Source organism: Schistocerca gregaria, chromosome 6, assembly GCF_023897955.1.
Source record: "Schistocerca gregaria isolate iqSchGreg1 chromosome 6, iqSchGreg1.2, whole genome shotgun sequence".
Lineage (NCBI taxonomy): Eukaryota > Metazoa > Arthropoda > Insecta > Orthoptera > Acrididae > Schistocerca > Schistocerca gregaria.
In genome coordinates this window covers 493,971,080-493,989,287 of record NC_064925.1, presented here as the reverse complement: position 1 = coordinate 493,989,287, position 18,208 = coordinate 493,971,080, and positions in this window count along the sequence as shown.

Sequence of the window (18,208 nt, the reverse complement as noted above, 5' to 3'; positions counted from 1 at the left end):
ATTGACAATGATGAAGCAGTGATTGATGCTGTGAACGCTTGGTTGGACTCGAAATCGAAGACCTCTTATCTGACAGGTCTGAAGAAGTTATCTGAGCATGTCCGCAAGTGTATTATATTCAAAAATAATATTCTGTCATTATTTATTTTTTAGGCCAGAAACGTTTCGACCCCACCTCGTACGTCTACATGGATACTTTGCAAATTACACTTAGGTGGCCGGCAGAGGGCTCATCGGACCATCTTCGCAATAATTCTCTATTATTCCAGTCTCGAACAGTGCACGGGAAACACGAATACCTGTATCTTTCGTTTCTTCCTGTGTAGATCGGCGTCAACAAGATATTTTCGCATTCGGAGGAGAAAGTTGGTGATTGAAGTCTCCTGAGAAGATCCTGCCGCAACGAAAAACGCCTTTGGTTTAATGGTGCCCATGCCAAATCCTGTATAATGTCCGTGATACTCTCTCCCCCATTTCTCCACAATACAAAACGTGCAGGCCTTCTTTGAACTTACTCGATATACTCCGTCAATCCTATCTGATAAGGATACCACGCCACGCAGCAGTACCCCAAAAGAGGACGGACAAGTGTAGCGAAGGCAGTCTCATTAGTACATCTGTTACATTTCCTAAGTGTTTTGCCAATAAAACGAAGTTTTTGGTATGCCTTCCACACAACACTTTACATGTGTTCCTTCCAATTTAAATTTTTCGTGATTGTACTTCCTAGGTATTTAGTAGTAGACGAGTTTTGGGGATCAAAATAACTGATGATGGTTGAAGTAGAGACGATATAAAACGAAGAAGAGGAATTTGTTAAGGGGGGTAGGGCGTCAAACGGGCTGACTTGGAGCAGGAGAGGCACCACAGGACATTTTAATTTCTACTGTTCATACCTTCACAAATAAATTCATAAAACTTTGAAAGCATGATCAGGAAGGATTCAGGATTCATACTCATAGAAGTGGAAGCTCAAAAACGTAACAAAATACATTTTTTTTCCTTGTGAAATTTCATCGTTGTATTTGTTGCTATAGGTACACTTTTCCTCCTAAGTAAGAGAGATTCTTCGATGAATTTTGCACAGCACACAAACTATAGTTACATGTGTATGAAACTCTAGAGTTTATTTAATTTATGAAAAAATGAATGAACTGTTACATTTTAAACTTCTTGTTTAGAAAAAACTCAAATTTCATAGTTAATTATCTCAATTTTTACAACAGTTTTTAATAGATTTGGAAAATTCTAGAGTTCATACACCTGTGATTACTGCTTGTATGCTGTGCAAAATTCATCGAAGAATCTCTCTTACTTAGGAAGAAAAGTGTACCTACAGAAAGTAATGCAGCCAGTAGTGAGAGAAAAAATGATGAAATTTCACATGTAAAAAAAAGGTATTTTGCTAAGTTTCTGAACTTCCACTGCTATGAGTGTGAGTCCTCAATACTTCCTTGTCATCCTGTCAAAGTTTTATGAATTTATTTGTAAAAGTATAGACAGTAGAAATTAAAATGTCCTGTGGTGCCTCTCCTGCTCCAGGTCGGCCCGTTTGACGTCCTACCCTCCTTACATCGAGTATAGATTTAAGCGTCAGGAAGCCTTTTCTAAAAGTATTTGATGGAGTGTAGCTATGTATGGAAGTGAAACGTGGACGATAAACAGTTTAGACAAGAAGAGTATAGAAGCTTTCTAAATGTGGTGCTACAGAAGTATGCTGAATATTAAATGGGTAGATCACGTAACTAATGAGGAGACTCGTCGTCGATCCCGAAATTCTTGAAACTGAAGAGAATGTTACGGACAGCCCGGGTACAACGGATTTCAGCCGTGGCGTAACGTTCTCTTCAGTCGGGTATCACGTAGTGAAAATTTCGGAAACTGAAGTTTTATGTAGTATGACGGATTGTTATCCACAGCTGTATAGAGAAGCCATCGAAATATATAAACATGGTGATAATTTTAACAGAAAAGAAGAAACTATGAAACTCAGCGATATATGGACAGTGGTGCTACAGAATACGTGCGTCTCGCGGGCCCCGAGGAATCGCTTCATGACGTCATCAGAAAGGCTGAAGGCGTGACAGAGCTGCCTGGTGACTAGACCTGTAAACAACTCTGTTGACGTAAGTGACATCACGCATTAACCACAGCGTTTATACAGACGCCTTCAGCTGTTGTTTTGAAACGTCAAATCAATCCAGATTGTTTGAACGAAGCTTCCGTTAACAGAATTAAATGTAGAAAGAGGGTTTGAATGCGAATAATGACATAATAATCCGCAGCGTAGTCAGAGTTACATATTAGAGTCTTACGTGATTGATTCAAGCCAGGTGATTAGAAATTATTGGTCGAAAGGCAGAGTGATTTATAGCATAACACATGTTACGCATTGAGGACAATGTGTCTAAATGTTTATAACGCATTAACTGGAGAATACTAATGTATGCTAACTACCACTGAAACGTTTGCAGCACGAATTTGTCTTTGAACCCATACCAGCAGTAGCAAATGTGGAAAAACGAATCAAATATGGTAAAGGATACATAGTGGAACGCCCATTGTATTTTTCCAGTTTGTGTACGATATCTGTACGTAATATGCATCAAAACAAGTCGGATATTTGTTCATTTTCTAATATATGTTTTTTTGGGATGACCTAGTAGTTTTATATATTTTTTATTATGGGAAATGCGTTAAATGTGGGATAGTGCATTTAAATACGCCGCAAACAAATATTAGGCAAAGCCACACGTCTGTTTGTTACCACAACCTTTATTTATCATTCTCTGTGCTCCACAACTGTCAACGAAATCATCGCTTTTCGGCCTAATGTAGACCTCAGACTATGCTACAAATAAACTTATTATTCCAGCCAAGGTTTCTAGGGAAAAGGTGGGGAGGAGGCGAAATCCAGTATAGTGCTGTAGCCCAGATATGTGCTCTTGCCCAGTGTGTGTTACCGATATGCTTAAATTTTGATCGTTGTTTTTCTGTAGACAAACAGCTATATGCCAATCACATCTTCCTGTATGTAGTTTCCCAAGAAATTCAGTTTATGTGATCTTTCGATAAAAAGAGCTCAACGAGGGAATATTAATAGATCTAAGCAACACTGACATCTCCAAATTGTAAGGCTGCTGTAGATGCAAGTCACTCATTGCCAGAGTGTATCAATGGGACAAAACATCTGAAGTAAATCACAAAGCTTTAGGTTAGTTCAACTATTACTTCTTAATGTAGTAGGCACTCACAATTTTCTTCCGTATTTTGACGTATATACATACTACAGAAGCAAATAAATGGTACCTGGTGGAGGATACCTTGTACCACTACAAATCATTTTCTTTCCTGTTCCACTCGCAAATAGAGAGAGGGAAGAAAGGATATCTACCATATGAGCCCTGATTTCTCATGCCTTCTAAATTTTCTCAATAGTGTTGAACAAAAAAAAAAACATTGTTTTCCCTCCAAGGATTCTCACATGAATTTGCCAAACTTCTTCATAATACTCGCAAGCAGTTTGAAACTACTGGTAACCTATCTAGCATGCAGCCTCTGAGTTGCTTAAATCTGATCTGGATCTCAAACATTGGAGCAGTGCTCATGAATGTGTCACATAAGTGTTCTATATGGGTGGTCTAAGTGATCTTCCCCTCATTTCCAGTCACAAAACATATTCATCTTCCCAGAGGAAGGAAGTAATGACCCTGAAAGCTAGAAATGGTTTTTTATTCAAGTGCTGTTTTTCTCTCATACTTGGTACAAAGCATTTCATAATTTTACAATGAGTACTGTCAACCCTACATATAATGGTAACATTAAAATCTTGTTAATTTTAACCTTAGTGTTAACCAGCATATGCATCCTTGAGTCGAAACATTGCATTTAATTATAATTATAGGAAAGGTTAATAAAATAATTGTTATACTTTGTATTTTTTTAATATCTTAGGATTTTCATTTTTCTGCCTGATGTCTAGCAGCAACCTTTTAAAGACTTTCGATCGGAATGTGAAATTCCATTCTGAATCGTAGGCAGGGATGTATAGTCTACATGGGCATTGTTTTTACTTCCAGTATTTTGCAAGTTCATTTCACTGAACAGAGTAAAATTACCTGTATTGCGAACAACAAATACTATTAGGGAGTAAATATATTGACATGCAAGTGAAAGTTTCCGAAGGGCCCCGAAGAGATTTCTGTAAGAAACTGCGCTATCGATTTTACACAATAATTTTACTCACATGGATAAAACGTTCTGTTAACTTGCCACTCAGATGGTATGATGTACTGTAGCAGCACATTAAAAGTGTTTCATTTCAATTGATTCTGCATTATTTCTCTTCCCGATGTATGTGACATTAATGCTACCAAGTTATGCTCTTGTACGGTAATTAGTTTCCATGTTATAACACGTTTAACTGTAACCAAGCAATAGTTTTCTTTGATGACAATATCAGTTCCAGTGCACAACTGAATTTCAAAATCTGTCTTGTGGTGTTAAAATCCATTACTGCTGCTGTCTTGTGCAGACAATGAGACAACTTTCATAGAAATACTGAATTATATCATTTGTAATACAATTTCATAGTTTTTGTAGTTGCTCATGATCTTTACACTTGCATGCAATGGATGTAGCAGCAGCTTACAGAACTATCCTTGAATTTGGGGAGCAGTATTTTGTCATTTGCGTAAATCAACAATAGAAAGTATCCCAGTACAAAGTCCTGGGTGCCCTGTATAACGTATCAGTAATGTTACATATGTGTGTGCCACTCGCCATTCTTAAGAGTGAAAACTGATTTGTGTTAGATAAGGTTTTATTAAACTGTGAACAATTATCAGCATAATTACCCAGAATATTTACTATCTCTCTCTACAAGCAATTGATAGAGATTAGCTAAAAAAATATTGGTACTTTCAGATGGAGATCTGTCTATATCTAAAATTATGTTTCCTTTCCCATGTATAGCTTATCGCAGTAAGGAATTACATCTTTGAGCGCCAATTATTGCCACTTTTTGCAACATCACCATAAGGTTTGATATCCCTACTGAAAGATGAGCAGAAATATTTTGTTGATGGGTGCATAATAAGATTCTTTTTTGGTACACCAGTGCTCAGTAATAACTGAAACATCTGGTTTACTAAACTTGCTATTATGTCCAAATAATTGTGCTTGTTTCCTAGGCACGTAAAGTTTTTAAGGATGATTTTGGTTTGCAGGTTGCATTCTCACCACATTTTTCATTTGTTTAATTTTTTATTTGTAACCATAAATATCCTCATGAAGCAAATCAGATGTACTTGTCAAACTGGCAAGAGGACCCAAAAAAGGCCACACATTGTAAGGTGTCAGGCAAATCCAACGCCTTCCATGAAAATCCTGACATGATAAGCAAATCAAGTAGTATATCACATAGCTCCGAATAAATCGTGACATTAAATTAACCAAAGTAATACGAGTAACGAGTGAGCAAATGGAATACCACAGGCTAACACAAGAATGCCTAAACGCATGTCATACCTTCCCACCGTGAGACAGACGCAGTTCCGAGGGGAGAAACGAGAACAGAAGCCGAGAGCAGAACCGTGTTAAGCTGAAGGCCCTACGATAAGGGACGGACACCCACGTCGCCAGCTAACCGCTATATCCACCCCCAGCCCATGTTAATAGCTAGAGCCCTCCAGAAGAACGGTATAGATCTTATGATAACACAAAAAGGGCCACATCCCCCTCAAGTTTTAGCGTGAGACTTTTTCGCGTCTCTGTTACATAAGGACCACACCCCCAGCCCATGTTAAAAGATAGAGCCCTCCAGAAGAACAGTATAGATCTTACGATAACGCTAAAAGGACTACACCAGCTGCACGTTTTAGCGTGAGACTTTTCGCGTTTCTGTTACGTTGCAAACTTTAAAAACATTGCTCCACCACGAAAAGTATATCGTTTCTCATTGGATAGACAGAATTTTTGTAGGCGGGCTTAAGGTTAACATTGAGATCCTGGTTGGTCAGATGAAAACACAGCGAGATAGTTTTTTTAAACCAACTTCGGTAAATGGTAGTAAGGAAAAGTTAGGAGAGTTAGTTCCGAGACGGCGAGCTGGATGGCTGCTGCGCCGGCCGCCGCTACCTGAAGAACACCAACAAGATAATGAACCCACGCGATGCCACATAACAGCGCATAAAGCTTCACTCAGAACTGCAGAAGTCTCAACTGTTACACCTCCTTTTTGCGTAATACTAGTGTCGATCGTCAATTAAAGCTCATGGTGTTCACATTTGCCACTTGAAGTAAAAATCTGAAACGCGATGGTTTTTCTGTTATATAATTATTGAGAAGCCACTGTAATTTACGACAAGTTAGATAAGTAATTGAAGATAACTGAGGGTCACTGTTGACCATTTTGATAGTTTTCTCTTTTGTGAAAACTAAATTTAAACCTAGATTATAGATGTGATATGGCATAGGTCATCCTTCGATCCATTGTAGAACTTGCAAACCCATTCAGGGAATATTCGTCCAAATTTTTGTTGAACGCAGTTCGTTTTTACCATCCTGTATTAAAACATCTCCTTTTATCAATAGTGCAATTTATAAACAATGTTTTGTGAGTAGAATAAAATTTCCAATGGTAAACTTAACTGCTTTTTCGACGTTATTTTACCAGCTAACTAAAAACAGGAAGGCCTTGAACCCCTTCCACTAAATTTAGTTAGTATTAAGATTCTTTTACAGGGAGTGCAATGGAGCTGACGCTGAGATCATTAAGTATTTGGTTATATCATCGCTAGTCTCACAGAACTCTTCTGAATTCTACATGTCATGTGCTGTCTGGCGCCTCCTTACCAGCAACAGGTCCCAGGTTCAAACTAGTCAATTCCCTAAAAAACACACTCAGAGCGTCGTTGCGCTAAAGTGGTAGGGAGACACGATATAGAACAAATAGACACCACGCAGAATGTTAGAACATGTACAAAATAATAATATAAGGACAGATTCCAAAAGAGTTCCTGACAGCAGAATGTAAAACTTAATTTTTTTTGGATATATTACTCACTTATATCCTTCATTCAAAACTTAAGAAGGCTATTAGTTTAGTGTCTTCAAGGCATAATGCTATTTCATTGAGCATCGCAACAATTAAGCCTGAGATAGTAGTATACTATGATACTACCTATGAATAAATTGATGCACTGGATATGAAATGCTCAGTGTAGTCTTCCCAACAGGTGTTCCAGAAGATGGCCCTGCAATGTTCTATACCATCATGAATATTTGTGTGGTATATACGTTAGTGATATATTCATCACTCACAGAAAATTGAATAATCACATTTTTGCTTCAAGTTTCTGAAATGGCAGTTGATGAGATCATATCTGAAGAGACAGCTATCAACCCACGGTTTCAGCATGACGTAGGGGTAGCAATTACCAGAATTATGAAATGTGGATCTTGTAAACCTAGAGTTGCTCTAGGAAAACAAGTAAGATGTGACATGTGTCCCAGATCAAAGATGAGAAAATAAAAGGTTGCTATATTAGTTATAGCACACAAATATGCAGTTACTAAGAAGTGTGAAATGACTGTGTTTGAAGCTATGTAGACTTGTTTAATTCCTGGTTTAAGTAACTCACATTATTTCATTGCTGTGTTTCCTGCTGTCATCCATTAATACCAGAATGCCAACAACTACTTTGTTACTTTAAAATCTTTAACATGAGCACCGTGGCTGACACAAAGGTCAATAAGAGGTACTAACCCTGTACTTTTAAGTGTCGGCCGCAGTGAATGTGCAAAACAAGGAATTTTTTGCAATTTAATTGAAAGTTCTAATTGAGTATCCTTTTTCAGGTGTGTTTAGTTTTAAATATTAAAACTGGTGAGAGTGTCATTACAAGACCCCTAATTTTGAAATCTGGATGACATCACCCCAGCACTGCAACAAAATGTGCAGCAGACACGATAGGTTCAATGCAATTTCTCCTCTCCACAAATTTGCACCTCATATGTGTTATATGTCATATAACACTACAGTTAATTTTCCATATATCTATGCAAAACCAGTTCTTGCATGTCCAAGTTTATCTCATCTAGGCATTGCATATTTCCTTTAACTTTAGCGTGCTTTACAATAAAATTTGTATGAAAAGTTTTCTGTGTAAATTACCTATTCTACACCTACAGCTAATGCTTGTGTAACCCAGAATGCCATTCAGCTGGGTTTAATTGTGTGTCAAAATAATTTTCAGATTTGGTTTGAAAAGATTTCTTGAAATATATTCCCACATAAATTTCTCAGTTGCAAAATATATTACGCACTGTCAGTGCCATTTCAATACAAAAATTTTAGATCATGCTGGGGAATATACCAATAATACAGTTGCAGCATAACTTAGAAATTTAATTTTAGTTGATTCAACTAATGAGAATTACGGATCAAGTCTTGCACTGCCCTGTTTTGCGTATTAACCCATTGGCTGGCATGAAGGTGCAGGTGGTCACAGCAAATTGCTCTGCTGGGGCCAGCAGTGATCTCATGGTAACAACCAGGTGTCAGCAATTTTACACTTTAATCTTACTGAGGAAAATATTCACTTATATTTGATATTCCTTACCATTTCCAGACAATATTAGGGTCTGCAGTATTTTAATTTAAATGTCTTACAAAACCAAACAATTACATGACTACAAAGTTATTCATGAATCAGTTTTCGATACATATTTAACATAAGATATTTAACTGTGTATAGGATAATTCCTGAAACAGTAATTAGGTTTCTAGCTGTATCTTTTTACCAAGACTCTACTGTAGATGCATATACTGCACACTCAAAGTTACCTAAATGCCTGCTTAACACATGGACTACCATGTTGCTGACAGCAGAACAACACACTTAATGCTCTATGCCTGACCTGGTAATGAAACATCTGTCACTAATCATGTCAGGCCAAGAAATGCAGAAGATAATCTCTCAGGGAGTACTATAATATATAAACGAAAAATTATAACCTAAAAGGCAACTTCCAATTATGTCTACCAAGCATTTTATGCTTTGCGTCAGTGATTTCTTTTGCCATAACTGACTAGTGAACACACATGCGAGTGTTGTTGTTGTTGTGGTCTTCAGTCCTGAGACTGGTTCCATGCAGCTCTCCACGCTACTCTGTCCTGTGCAAGCTTCTTCATCTCCCAGTACTTACTGCAACCTGCATCCTTCTGAATCTGCTTTGTGTATTCATCTCTTGATCCCCCTCTACGATTTTTATGCTCAACGCTGCCCTCCAATGCTAAATTTGTGATCCCTTGATGCCTCAGAACATGTCCTAACAACCGGTCCCTTCTTATTGTCAAGTTGTGCCACAAACTCCTCTTCTCCCCAATTCTATTCAGTACCTCCTCATTAGTTACGTGATCTACCCATCTAATCTTCGGCATTCTTCTGTAGCACCACATTTCAGAAGCTTCTATTCTCTTCTTGTCCAAACTATTTATCGTCCATGTTTCACTTCCATACATGGCTACACTCCATACAAATACTTTCAGAAACGACTTCCTGACACTTAAATCTATACTCGATGTTAACAAATTTCTCTTCTTCAGAAACGCCTTCCTTGCCATTGCCAGTCTACATTTTATATCCTCCCTACTTCGGCCATCATCAGTTATTTTGCTCCCCTGATACCAAAACTAGTCTACTACTTGAAGTGTCTCATTTCCTAAGCCCTCAGAATCATCTGATTTAATTCGACTACAATACATTATCCTCGTTTTGCTTTTGTTGATGTTCACCTTATATCCTCCTTTCAAGACACTGTCGATTCCATTCAACTGCTCTTCCAAGTCCTTTGCTGTCTGACAGAATTGAAATGTCATCGGCGAACCACAACGTTTTTATTTCTTCTTCTCCATGGACTTTAATACCTACTCCGAATTTTTCTTTTGCTTACTTTACTGCTTGCTCAATATACAGATTGAATAACATCGGTGACAGGCTACAACCCTGTCTCACTCCCTTCCATACCGCTGCTTCCCTTTCATGCCCCTTGACCCTCATAACAGCCATCTGGCTTCTGTACAAACTGTAAATAGCCTTTCGCTCTCCATACTTTACCACTGCCAGCTTTAGAATTTGAAAGAGAGTATTCCAGTCAACATTGTCAAAACCTTTCTCTAAGTCTAAAGTCGTAGGGTCCGTATTGCTTCAAGTGTTCCAACATTTCTGTAGAATCCAAACTGATCTTCGCAGAGGTCGGCTTTACCAGCATTTCCATTTGTCTGTAAAGAATCCGAGTTAGTATTTTGCCGCTGTGACTTATTAAAGTGATAGTTCGGTAATTTTCACATCTGTCAACACCTGATTTCTTTGGGATTGGAATTATTATATTATTCTTGAAGTCTGAGGGTATTTCGCTTGTCTCGTACATCTTGCTCACCAGATGGTAGACTTTGGTCAGGACTGGCTCTCTCAAGGCCGTCAGTATTTCCAATGGAATGTTGTCTACTCCCGGGGCCTTGTTTCCACTCAGGTCTTTCAGTGCTCTGTCAAACTCTTCACGCAGTATCGTTTCTAACATTTCATCTTTATCTACATCCTCTTCCATTTCCATAATATTGTCCTCAATTACATCGCCCTTGTATAGACCCTCTATATACTCCTTCCACCTTTCTGCTTTCACTTCTTTGCTTAGAACTGGGTTTCCATCTGAGCTCTTGATATTTATACAAGTGGCTCTCTTTTCTCCAAAGGTCTCTTCAATTTTGCTGTAGGCAGTATCTATCTTACCCCTAGTAAGATAAGCCTTTACATCCTTACATTTGTCCTAAGCTATCCCTACTTAGCCGTTTTGCGCTTCCTGTCGATCTCATTTTTGAGACGTCTGTATTCCTTTTTGCCTGCTTCATTTACTGCATTTTTGTATTTTCTCCTTTCATCAATTAAATTCAATATTTCGTCTGTTACCCAAGGATTTCTACTAGGCCTTGTCTTTTTACCTACTTGATCCTCTGCTGCCTTCATTACGTCATCCCTCAGAGCTACTCATTCTGCTTCTACTGTATTTCTTTCCCCCTTTCCTGTCAATTGTTCCCTTATGCTCTCCCTGAAACTCTGTACGACCTCTGGTTCTTTCAATTTATCCAGGTCCCATCTTCCCATCTCCTTCAATTCCCACGTTTTTGCAGTTTCTTCAGTTTTCATCTATAGTTCATAACCAATAGATTGTGGTCAGAGTCCACATCAGCCCCTGGAAATGTCTTACAATTTAAAACCTGGTTCCTAAATCTCTGTCTTACCATTATATAATGTATTTGATACCTTCTAGTATCTCCAGGCTTCTTCCATGTATACAACCTTCTTTTATGATTATTGAACCAAAGGTTAGCTATGCTTAAGTTATGCTCTGTGCAAAATTCTACCAGGCGGCTTCCTCTTTCATTTCTCTCCTCCAATCCATATTCACCCACTAGGTTTCCTTCTCTCCCTTTTCCTACTCTCGAATTCCGGTCACCCATGACTATTAAATTTTCGTCTCCCTTCACTACACGAATAATTTCTTTTATATCATCATACATTTCATCAATTTCTTCATCATCTGCAGAGTTAGTTGGCATATGAACTTGTACTACTGTAGTAGGCATGGGCTTCGTGTCTATCTTGGCAACAATAATGCGTTCACTATGCTGTTGGTAGTAGCTTACCCGCACTCCTATTTTTGTATTTATTATTAAACCTACTCCTGCATTACCCAGATTTGATTTTGAATTTATAACCCTGTATTCATCTGACCAAAAGTCTTGTTCCTCTTGCCACTGAGCTTCACTAATTCCCACTATATCTAACTTCAACCTATCCATTTCCTTTTTTAAATTTTCTAACCTAACTGCCCGATTAAGGGATCTGACATTCCACGCTCCGATCTGTAGAAAGCCAGTTATCTTTCTCCTGATAACGACGTCCTCTTGAGTAATCCCCACCCGGAGATCCGAATGGGGGACTATTTTACCTCCGGAATATTTTACCCAAGAGGACGCCATCATGATTGAACCATACAGTAAAGCTGCATGCGCTCGGGAAAAATTACGGCTGTAGTTTCCCCTTGCTTTCAGCCGTTCGCAGTACCAGCACAGCAAGGCCGTTTTGGTTAGTGTTGCACGGCCAGATCAGTCAATCTTCCATATTGTTGCCCCTGCAACTACTGAAAAGGCTGCTGCCCCTCTTCAGGAACCACACGTTTGTCTGGCCTCTCAACAGATACCCCTTCGTTGTGATTGCACCTACGGTACGATAGGCTCGCAAGCCTCCCCACCAACGGCAAGGTCCATGGTGAATATTCATACTTTGCCTGTGAGAAGCAGCAAAACTATTAGAAGCAGCTATGCACATAGTCCAATTTATGCTGGGAATTTTAATTAAATTTCGTCAACTATAAGCAACATGATAAAGGAATCAAAAGAAACAGACACACACTGAATCAATTTCTTTATTAACAACGCTCGGATTTCCACATCACCATAGAGGTACCAAGGTTGATGCGTTACTCGATTTTTTAGATGGTGAGTTTTCCCAGTAGGCATATAAACCATGATACAGACAAAAAGCCACTTCTCGCAGTCTTCTCTCCTTTGGACTTTCACTTCAGAAACTATGAGACATCCATTACAAAAACAGATTTCATCACTCACAAATCAGGATTCAGTCACTGCAATTTTACCTATATTACTGAAAAAATACTGACTATGGTCAATGATGTAATTTTGAACATCCAAAAGTTTTCAAATGTACAAGTTATTGAAGTTCGAATACATTTACTAGACAATTTTTGATCAGGAAAAAGTTACGATGATTGCAACTTAAATACCGAAGCCATTTGTTATGAAAATACGCTGTTACCACAAATAATCCACATAGATGCATTGAAAGAAACTTTATAGGGTAACATAATGCATCAGAATACTATAGGTACGAAGAATGAAATTTCTGTAGATTTACCAGACACTTTACTTTTCTTGCGCATGAAAAGATTACTAACGGAAGTTACTTACCGTCCATTGTCTGGATTATAAACTATCCTTTCTCCTCTGCAAAATATGTGCTTTTTCAGCAAGTGTTATCATTTTATCTCCGTGATTGAAATGCTTTAACGCACACAAAACATAAAACCCGCCATTATACACTCACGCACAAGGCATCAGCATGTCATGTTCAAAGAATATCCGCGTTTCGAAAACTACCAGCGATATTGGCTAGCGTGAGAGACGACGTCATGTCGATATGATTCCTCGGGACCCGCGAGCCGCTTCTCTGCAGAATCGGTGGGAAGCTTTAATCTTTGACGTACTATGATCGATAGTTAAATTTTATCCTTGAGAAGGTTCATCTCTGCTATCACGTGAAATTCAGACCACGCCCAATTTCCACGGTATTTAGACCGTTCTTCGAAATCCGATTCGTCAGTGTGCAAGAATGAGCGCAACCAAAAACACTTCAGAAGATGTTCAACGTAGCTTTGGACGAAAAGTCAGGGATAGAACAGTTCCATGGATCACGGCCATACAACCCCAACTCGGTACACTCTTGACACCGTGCATCTCAGAATCTTGAATTCCCTAACTATTATCGAAGGTCCCATGCATTTATCTCCAACTAACATTCCACGTTCAAAGTCTGTTAGCCCCCGACGTGTGCCAAAATCACGTCGGAAACTTATCGACATCAAACACCTGAGTGCAAGTAAAAGCTCTGTAAATGCACTGCCCTTTTACACGTTGTGGACGTTATCTACCGCTATAAGTATGTGTACGTGTCGCTATCCCATGACTATCGTCACCTCAGTGTACATTATTAAGAACCACCACAGCATTTCTAGCTTCCTTTGGTTATGTTCGACCAATTTCGGTCAATGAACATCAGGCGACTCGGCCAAAAGTCTTCGTAACAAATCTCACAGGGCTGTGGAGATACCATCAATAGAGTATGATATTGAACGAAAACGCTAACATCTACATCAACATCATACTCCGCAAGCCATCTAATGGTGTGTGGCATAGGGTACTTTCGGTACCACTATCTGATCCCTCCAACCCTTTTCCACTCGTCAATACTGCGTGGAAAGAATGATTGTAAGCCTCTGTATTGGCTCCAATTTCTCGAATTTTCTCCTCGTGGTCAATACGCGAGATGTATGTATGTATGTATGTATGTATGTTTTATGTTGTCTGACCCCTCCTGAAAAGTGCTGTCCCGAAATTTAAGTACTAAATCTCTCTGTGGTGCACAACGTCTCTCATCTACATTTACTCCGCAAGCCACCCAACGGTGTGTGGCGGAGGGTACTTTACGTGCCACTGTCAATACCTCCCTTTCCTGTTCCAATCGCGTATGGTTCGCGGGAAGAACGACTGCCGGAAAGCCTCCTTGCGCACTCGAATCTGTCTCATTTTACATTAGTGACCTCCACGGGAAGTATTTAGTAGGGGGAAGCAATATATTCGATACCTCATCCAGAAACGCACCCTCTCGAAACCTGGACAGCAAGCTACACCGCGATGGAGAGCGCCTCTCTTGCAGAGTCTGCCACTTGAGATTGCTAAACATTTTCGTAACGCTATCACGTTTACCAAATAACCCTGTGACGAAACGCGCCGCTCTTCTTTGGATCTTCTCTATCTCCTCCATCATTCCGACCTGGTACGGATCCCACACTGATGAGCAATACTCAAGTAGAGTTCGAACGAGTGTTTTGCAAACCAACCTCCTTTGTTGATGGACTACATTTCCTAAGGACTCTCCCAATGTATCTCAACCTGGTACCCGCCTTACCAACAATTAATTTTATATGATCATTCCACTTCAAACCGTTCCGAACGCACACTCCCAGATATTTTACAGAAGTAAGTGCTACCAGTGTTTGTTCCGCTATCATATAACGTCTTGTAACGTCTGCCAGTAAAGTTTGTGTAGCATCTCCGTAACGCTTTATCCCTTGCTAAACGATCATGTGACGAAACGCGCCGCTCTTCGTTGGATCTTTCTATCTCCTCTATCAGTCCTACCTGATAATGTTACCAGATAGATGAACAATACTCAAGACCCGGGTGAAGAAGCGCCTTATAAGCCACTTCCTTCGTGGGTAAGTTACGTTTCCTTAATATTTTTCCGATGTCTGCTTTTTCCACTATCTGTTTTATATGGTCATTCCACTTAAGGTCGCTCTGGATAGTTACGCCTAGATATTTTACGGCAGACGCTGTCTCCAGCTGTTTGCCATCAATAGTGTAGCTGCACAGTAGTGGATTTATTTTCCTATGTACTCGCAATGCGTTACATTTATTTACGTTCAGGGTCAACTGCTAGAGTCAGCACCATTCATCAATTCTCTGCAGGTCGTTCAGCAAACTCTTACTATCTTCTGTCGTTGCTACTTTGGTATAAACAACTGCATCATCTGCGAATAGCCTTAAAGAGCATCCGACGCTTTGTACTAGATCACACACACACACACACACACACACACATATATATATATATATATATATATACACTCCTGGAAATTGAAATAAGAACACCGTGAATTCATTGTCCCAGGAAGGGGAAACTTTATTGACACATTCCTGGGGTCAGATACATCACATGATCACACTGACAGAACCACAGGCACATAGACACAGGCAACAGAGCATGCACAGTGTCGGCACTAGTACAGTGTATATCCACCTTTCGCAGCAATGCAGGCTGCTATTCTCCCATGGAGACGATCGTAGAGATGCTGGATGTAGTCCTGTGGAACGGCTTGCCATGCCATTTCCACCTGGCTCCTCAGTTGGACCAGCGTTCGTGCTGGACGTGCAGACCGCGTGAGACGACGCTTCATCCAGTCCCAAACATGCTCAATGGGGGACAGATCCGGAGATCTTGCTGGCCAGGGTAGTTGACTTACACCTTCTAGAGCACGTTGGGTGGCACGGGATACATGCGGACGTGCATTGTCCTGTTGGAACAGCAAGTTCCCTTGCCGGTCTAGGAATGGTAGAACGATGGGTTCGATGACGGTTTGGATGTACCGTGCACTATTCAGTGTCCCCTCGACGATCACCAGAGGTGTACGGCCAGTGTAGGAGATCGCTCCCCACACCATGATGCCGGGTGTTGGCCCTGTGTGCCTCGATCGTATGCAGTCCTGATTGTGACGCTCACCTGCACGGCGCCAAACACGCATACGACCATCATTGGCACAAAGGCAGAAGCGACTCTCATCGCTGAAGACGACACGTCTCCATTCGTCCCTCCATTCACGCCTGTCGCGACACCACTGGAGGCGGGCTGCACAATGTTGGGGCGTGAGCGGAAGACGCCCTAACGGTGTGCGGGACCGTAGCCCAGCTTCATGGAGACGGTTGCGAATGGTCCTCGCCGATACCCCAGGAGCAACAGTGTCCCTAATTTGCTGGGAAGTGTCGGTGCGGTCCCCTACGGCACTACGTAGGATCCTACGGTCTTGGCGAGCATCCGTGCGTCGCTGCGGTCCGGTCCCAGGTCGACGGGCACGTGCACCTTCCGCCGACCACTGGCGACAACATCGATGTACTGTGGAGACCTCACGCCCCACGTGTTGAGCAATTCGGCGGTACGTCCACCCGGCCTCCCGCATGCCCACTATACGCCCTCGCTCAAAGTCCGTCAACTGCACATACGGTTCACGTCCACGCTGTCGCGGCATGCTACCAGTGTTAAAGACTGCGATAGAGCTCCGTATGCCACGGCAAACTGGCTGACACTGACGGCGGCGGTGCACAAATGCTGCGCAGCTAGCGCCATTCGACGGCCAACACCGCGGTTCCTGGTGTGTCCGCTGTGCCGTGCGTGTGATCATTGCTTGTACAGCCCTCTCGCAGTGTCCGGAGCAAGTATGGTGGGTCTGACACACCGGTGTCAATGTGTTCTTTTTTCCATTTCCAGGAGTATATATATATATATATATATATATATATATATATATATATATATATATATATATATATATATATATAGTGAACAGCAACGGTCCTATCACACTTCCCTGTGGTATTCCGGATATTACCTTTACATCTGTCGATTTAGTTCCGTTAAGAGCGACGTGTTGAGTTCTATCTGCAAGAATGTCTTGGTTCTAATAGCAGGTCTGCTCCGATACTCCGTACGCCCGTATTTTTTTTCATGAAACGGTAATATGGGACGGGGTCAAATGCCTTGCTGACATCAAAGAACAGGGCATCAAACTGAGGGCCGTTGTCCATTGCGCTGTGCTAGTGATATAATACACTCCTGGAAATGGAAAAAAGAACACATTGACACCGGTTTGTCAGACCCACCATACTTGCTCTGGACACTGCGAGAGGGCTGTACAAGCAATGATCACACGGCACAGCGGACACACCAGGAACCGCGGTGTTGGCCGTCGAATGGCGCTAGCTGCACAGCATTTGTGCACCGCCGCCGTCAGTGTCAGCCAGTTTGCCGTGGCATACGGAGCTCCATCGCAGTCTTTAACACTGGTAGCATGCCGCGACAGCGTGGACGTGAACCGTATGTGCAGTTGACGGACTTTGAGCGAGGGCGTATAGTGGGCATGCGGGAGGCCGGCTGGACGTACCGGCAAATTGCTCAGCACGTGGGGCGTGAGGTCTCCACAGTACATCGATGTTGTCGCCAGTGGTCGGCGGAAGGTGCACGTGCCCGTCGACCTGAGACCGGACAGCAGCGACGCACGGATGCACGCCAAGACCGTAGGATCCTACGCAGTGCCGTAGGGGACCGCACCGCCACTTCCCAGCAAATTAGGGACACTGTTGCTCCTGGGGTATCGGCGAGGACCATTCGCAACCGTCTCCATGAAGCTGGGCTACGGTCCCGCACACCGTTAGGCCGTCTTCCGCTCATGCCCCAACATCGTGCAGCCCGCCTCCAGTGGTGTCGCGACAGGCGTGAATGGAGGGACGAATGGAGACGTGTCGTCTTCAGCGATGAGAGTCGCTTCTGCCTTGGTGCCAATGATGGTCGTATGCGTGTTTGGTGACGTGCAGGTGAGCGCCACAATCAGGACTGCATACCACCGAGGCACACAGGGCCAACACCCGGCATCATGGTGTGGGGAGCGATCTCCTACACTGGCCGTACACCTCTGGTGATCGTCGAGGGGACACTGAATAGTGCACGGTACATCC